Below are 6786 nucleotides of genomic sequence, written 5' to 3'. Positions count from 1 at the left end.
CCGACTTTGTTATATTTGACTGACTTGATGAGTTGTTCAGACACTCTTTCTCTGGAGAGTACTAGGAGACTCTTCATTCCCTTCACAACAGTGTAGTGCAGTGTCTGGTTCAACCACTAGAGTATTAGAAATGCAGGTGCAAGTGCACAAATCAACCTTCAAGCTCTTGTATTTAGAAAATGTTTATTTGGAAAATGTTTAGAAAATGTTTAGTTTAGAAATTGAGGAATAATTAATGCTTTACACAAGGAGTAATAAGAAAATATCACTTCTATATCATTGCTTCTTATTTGTATGTATCTTACAGAGTATTTGTAGTTATTCTTGCATTTTTGAAAGAAACACCACTATTTTACTTACCATAAGCAGTATATGTGGGTATATTTTTTTCTAGAGGCTCCATGACCAGGGGTCAACCCTAAAGAAAAGCAAACATACTCACTGGGAAACAATATTTAATTTTGTAGGCAGAAAAATTTAATATAAAATACCCTTATATTAATTCAATGCAGGGAGAAAGATGTGAATATTTTAATAGTGTAATTTCTCTGCACTAGCAATATATCTAAACATATGGTAGTATCTATGCCCTGGGTAAGAAAGTTTCCCATAAACTCCTCTTTTTAAATATCATACAAATTATGAGATGTGTGTCCAACCAATCCCACTTTGCACACATTCGTGAAGATTACCATAGCTGAGATGACTAGCTTGAAACTTGGGAGATATTTATTAGTTTCAAATAATCTAAAAGGAATGAACGCATTTCTACAGGAAATCCAAGGGGAGAGTGTCTCTAAGGAGAAATAAGAAAGATGAAAAAATATTCAAAAGAGCTTACAAAACACCAGTTGACCTGCATCTTTATCACTTTATTAAATAAAAGCTTCTTGTTTCAAGCATAATGACAGAACACTCTTAGAGTTGTCACATTAAAAATACTCATTTCAAGACAATCATGTAGACAATCAGCAAGACAATCATGCTGTAAACTAGCAGATTATTTTGGATCATGCATAATAATATGTGCCAAGATAGCAATAATAGGTGCTAAATTAAGTCCTTTTGAGTTTTTTTTCCCAACATGTAAATCTATGCCTAGAAGAGCAGCATATGGGTACCTGACTCAAATGCTACTCCTACTTATCATTTTTTACAAGCAACTGTGTTCGATATTAAGAAAAATAAATGTAATTTTTGCACATTATAATTTGAGAATGAATATTTCCTTCAGTGATTTGAGAATGTACCCCTAAGTTCAAACGTTAATAAGAATTACTAATCATTGTAAGACCTATCATTTACTGAATATTTACTGTACAGAAGTACTATACTAATTGTTGTACATATGTTTTCAATTTAATCATCATAATAGGCAAAGTATACATAATTATTAACATTTTGGTTGTTGAAAAAACTGAGAATTAGGGAAATCATTTTCCTTGCTCACACTCATGACAAAGTTTAGAAATTATAGAGACAGGACTGCAATTAGATCTTTAATTCCAAAGCGTAGTTTGTTAACCATTATGCAATGTTGACATATGTGACTTGTAAATCGATAGTTAGATGACAGGCAGATGATAGATAGATGATAGATAGATAGATAGATAGATAGATAGATAGATAGATAGATAACAGATGATAGATCAATTGATAGATGGATAGATAGATAATACATAGATAGATGAGAAGGGTATTTAAACTTCGAAAATAATGAATAATCTAATGCCTAATTCCATACCTAGAATATGAGTACTGAACTTTTTTGAATAAATAGATACGTGATTTGAAAATTGACATTCTTATATCATATTTCCAAAAAGGAGAGGAGCCAAGATGGCAGAGAGGAAGGGAGCTCTGTAAACTTCGTCTGCCCCATCAAGCGAACTGAGAAGGACATTACCCCCATCTACAAGAGCAGAAGGAGAAAATACGGAAGCCAGAAACAAGACAACCTCAAAGATACCTGAGTGAGTGAGTGCGAACTGGGGAGATTGGAAAACGGGCCAGCCCGAGACTGGCAGGGGAGGTGGGAGCCCCAGCCCAACATGGGACAAGAGCGCAGAGCCCGAGAGACAAAGGGAAGAGACAGAGAAACTGAACATGCTCATAGTACTGTCTCTGGGGAAGAGATAAAGAACCTTTACCCACGCTCAGAGAGAGAAACTCTCACTCCATATATAACTGCTGGGTAGCCCAAATCCTGAACCCAGGTTACACAAGTGAAAGAACAGCTTCCAGGCCTGAGCCATCCCGGCGGGAAGTCAGAGGCTGTGGCGGCAGTGCCAGGGGCAATCGCTTCAACCTCAGCTGTGGGCGTGGGAGCACACACCTCATTTCCACGGTGCATCTCACCACCAGCATTGGCCCGCGAATCCCAAATCCCAGGTGCCAACAGGGAAAAAATAGCCCCCACCCCTACACGAGCCCAGCAGTGAGGGAGTTGGCAGTGGTGGAGGCTGGGGCTTGAGCTTCGACTGCAGGAGCCCGCAGCTTATTTCCAGCAGCGCCTGGCACCTCAGGCAACAGCAGCAGGCAAATCCAGCCAGCACCGAGAGAAACTCATCCCTCCCCCAAGGCAATCACAATCCCAACTGGGAGCTAGGAGTCCATAGTTGTGTCTGTGAGAGCTTGCACTAACCTACTGCTGCTCACCTCGCCTAAGGCAGCACACCTCGCCTCAGGCAGGGGCAGCGCAAATCCTGGCCTGACCGAAGAGAAACTGATCCTTTTCCCTAAAAAGCCAGCCACGAAAGCAAGCATTGCTCATCTGTGGTAGCATAAAAGTGCATGGACTAAGATTTTGAACCTAGGAGGGCCTGGAAAATACAACCTGGCTCAGCGGAAGCAGAAGGAGATCTGACTCATTAGAGTGGCTTACAGTGTGTAGTTCCAGCAGAGCTTGGCATGCAGCCATTCTACTCTCTGCAGCCACCAAGGCGGAGCATCTGAAAGCAGCCCCCAAGACCTACTACACAACACCACGCCTATCTGCAAGGGGGAGCTGCTGGGGGGGGGGGTTTCTTTTTCTTTTTCTTTTTTTCTTCTTTTTTCTTTTTTTTTGTTTGTTTTTTGTACTCATTTTTTATTATTATTACCTTTTTTACTTAAAAAAATTTTTTTATTTTACTCCTTGTTTTCCTCTCTCCTTTCTCCCATTTTTTTGGTTCTTTCTTGCAATCCAGATATATTCTCCTATATCTCAATCTTATCTCTCTCCTCAACTGGTCATACACTTTTAGACTGTCCATTATCCTTCGTTGCCTCTGACCCTCTTTATTATCTTTTTCTTTTCTTCTCTTCTTCTCTTTCCTCTCTATTTTCATTCTTTCCATTCCCCCTTTTAATTTGTTTGTTTGATTTGTCTGTGCGTTTGTGTGCTTCTGTTCCCTCTGTGTTTGTCTGTCTATTTTCCTTCTTAGGGCTACACCAAGAAACAAGCCAAAGTGTGCATGACGACGAGTCCCAAATATCACTGAGTAGGGAAATAAAATATTCAAAGGAACAATAGGAGAAACTGAGAGACACCATTAAAAGAATATTTCTGGACAGTCAAAGAGCCTCCTTTAACAAAGCAATATTAACAGGTGCACAGTGCACAATGAACTTTTTAAAGCTGACAAGAGACAGAAAACTAGCAAAAATGACAAAACGAAAGAACTCTCCCCTGAAGAACCTCTAGGAGGAAGTCACAGCCACAGAACTGCTCAAGGCAGATCTAGACAACATACCGGATCAAGAATTTAAAAAACATGCCATAAAATTAATCTCTGGGGTTGAAAAAAGCATCAAAGAAGCAACTGAGACATTGACTAGGGACTTTGAAAATAGGTGTGATGAGATAAAAATAAAAGGCTATAAGTGAGGTGAATAACAAAATGGAGGCAGCCACCTCAAGGATGGACGAGGCAGAGAGAAGAAGAAGTGAATTAAAAGATATAGTTATAGCAAAAAAGGTGGCTGAAAAAAAGAGAGAGAAACTGATCCAGGAGCAGGAAAGGAAAATTCGAGACCTGAGTGATACAATCAAAAGGAACAACATCCGTATCATAGAAATTCCTGAGGAGGAAGACAGAGAGAAAGGGCCTGAAGGGATACTATACCAAATTATAACTGAGAATTTCCCAAATCTGGGAAAAGAAATAGACATTCAAATTCCAGAGGCACAAAGAACCCCCTTAAGATGTAATTTGAAACAACTTTCGGCACGACATATCACAGTGACACTGGCAAAATACAAAGATAAAGAGAGAATTCTGAAAGCAGCTAGGGAGAAAAGGGCCCTCACATACAAAGGGAAACCTATCAGAGTGATTAAAGACCTATCTAATGAAACTTGGCAGGCCAGGAAGCAATGGCAGGATATCTTCAATGGGATGAACAGAAAAAACATGCAGCCAAGAATCCTTTATCCAGCAAGCCTGTCAATCAAAATAGAAGGAGAGTTAAACATGTTCCCAAATAAACAAAAATTGAGAGAGTCCATGACCACAAAACCAGCCCTACAAGAAATCCTAAGAGGGACTCTATGAGGGAAATGTGGTGAAGAATACAAGGTGCCACAGACACCACTATAAACATGAATTCTAGAGAGAACACAATGACTCTAAACACACATTTTACAATAATAACGCTGAATGTAAATGGACTGAATGCTCCAACCAAATAACACAGGGTAGCAGAATGGATAAAAAAAAATCCATCTATTTGCTTTCTACAAGAGACTCATTTTCGACCTGAAGATACCTTCAGGTTGAAAGTAAAGGGATGCTGAAATATCTATCATGTGATTGGAAGCCAAAAGAAAGGCAGTGTGGCCATACTTATATCAGACAAACTAGACAATAAAGTCAGTAACAAGAGATGAAGGAAGACATTATATAACAATTATAGGGTCTCTCCATCAGGAAGAGCTAACAATTATAATTATCTATGTGCCCAAATTCGGGAGTGTCCAAATACATAAAACAATTAATCACAGGCAGAAACAATCTTATTGATAGGAATGTGCTAATTGCAGGGGACTTTAATACTCCCCTGACAGCAATGGATAGATCAACCAAACAGAAACTCACTAAAGAAACAATGGACCTGAATGACACATTGGAACAGATGGAATTGATAGATATACTTAGAACTCTGCATCCTGAAACATTGTCCAAGATAGATCACATACTGGGGCATAAAGCAGCCCTCCATAAGTATAAATGAATAGAGATCATACCATGCACACTTTCAGATCACAATGCTATGAAACTTGAAATGAACCACAGGAAAAAGCTGGAAAACCTCCAAAACAGTAGAGGTTAAAAACCATCCTACTAAAGAATGATTGGGCAAATCAGGCAATTAGAGAAGAAACTAAAAAATATATGGAAACAAATGAAAAAGAAAATACAACAATCCAAAACCTCTGGGACGCAGCAAAGGCAGTCCTAAGAGGAAAGTGTATTGCAATCCAGGCCTATTTCAACAAACTACAAAAGTGCAAATTCAAAATCAACAGAGCACCTACTGGAACTAGAAGGGGAGGAGCAAGAGCACCCCAAACCCAGCAGAAGAAACAAAATAATAAAGAGCAGGGCAGAAATAAACAATATAGAATCAAAAAAAAAAACATTTGAGCAGATCAATGAAACCAAGAGTTGTTTCTTTGAAAAAATAAACAAAATTGATAAACTTCTAGCCAGGCTCCTTAGAAAAAAAGAGAGAGCATCCAAATAGACAAAATCATGAATGTAAAAGTGTCTATCCCAACCAATCCCTTAGAAATACAAGCAATCATCAGAGATTACCAGAAAACTTATATCCCAACAAACTGGACAACCTAGAAGAAATGGATAAATTCCTAAATGCACATGCACTGCCAAAATTCAAACGGGAAGAGATAGAAAGCGTGAATAGACTGATAACCAGTGAAGAAATCGAATCTGTTACCAAAATCTCCCATGAATAAGAGCCCAGGGCCAGATGGCTTCCCAGGGGAATTCTACCAGACATTTAAAGCAGAGCTCATACCCATTCTGCTCTGAACGAGAGACTAAACTGTAAGTATGTTCGTATTTCTCAAATCAAGATTTTCTACTATGACATTTGAAAAACTAATTAAAATATTTCCTGTCACTTTCCTAAGTGTGCGTGTATTTACATATATACATACTCATTTTATATATGTATATGTGTGTATTAAAAACTTGGATGGTTCATATGAATATGAGAAATTAATTTCATTTCTTGAATGTTATTTCTTTTTCAAGAATATTAATCACAGAAGCAGATGAAGAGATTTCTAAGCCTATTATATGAATTGGTTAAAAATGTGAGCAATAAAATGGTTAGATTTGATAACATATAATGCAATATCTATTGTCCTAATTGCCAACACATGCTCATACACACACACACACACACACACACACACACACACACATACAATCTCAGTTGTACAAATACATCTGTTCAACTAAAAAGATCTTTTTCGTTTTTAAACAAAAAGTTTTGATGTCTAGCATATTAAACAAAAATTAATAAGTTGCATCTATAATAAAACTAATTTATCAGAATGTTTCTGAGCCATGTTTCTAAAGTAGGTAACTGAAAGGACAAAGGGTTATTCCGCATCCTAGGACAATATCCAGGATCGGCAGGGACTTTTACTAGAGGCTACAAGAGGGAATGATGGGAAGATGACTGGAAGAAGAAAGGAAGGTGGGCTTTGGGTAACAACAATTCTGTTTCTCATTTGAGCTCCTACAGGTGTCTCAGGTGTGCCTCTCCAGGACA

At 38.2% G+C, this 6786-nt stretch overlaps 1 protein-coding gene across 1 annotated transcript in view; it reads right to left on the bottom strand.

Moving 5' to 3' along the window:
• Positions 1 to 6786, bottom strand: part of LOC115303619 (olfactory receptor 6C70-like) — a 104469-nt gene that overhangs the window by 62813 nt on the left and 34870 nt on the right. Inside the window, exon 4 of the mRNA XM_029953447.1 lies at positions 361 to 418. The gene's annotated coding sequence lies outside the window, so the exon portion shown is untranslated. The remainder of the gene's footprint in view (positions 1 to 360; positions 419 to 6786) is intronic.

This window comes from Suricata suricatta, chromosome 10 (genome assembly GCF_006229205.1).
Source record: "Suricata suricatta isolate VVHF042 chromosome 10, meerkat_22Aug2017_6uvM2_HiC, whole genome shotgun sequence".
Lineage (NCBI taxonomy): Eukaryota > Metazoa > Chordata > Mammalia > Carnivora > Herpestidae > Suricata > Suricata suricatta.
The sequence above is the reverse complement of the archived record's forward strand: the minus strand, read 5'-3'. Positions and strand labels throughout refer to the sequence as shown.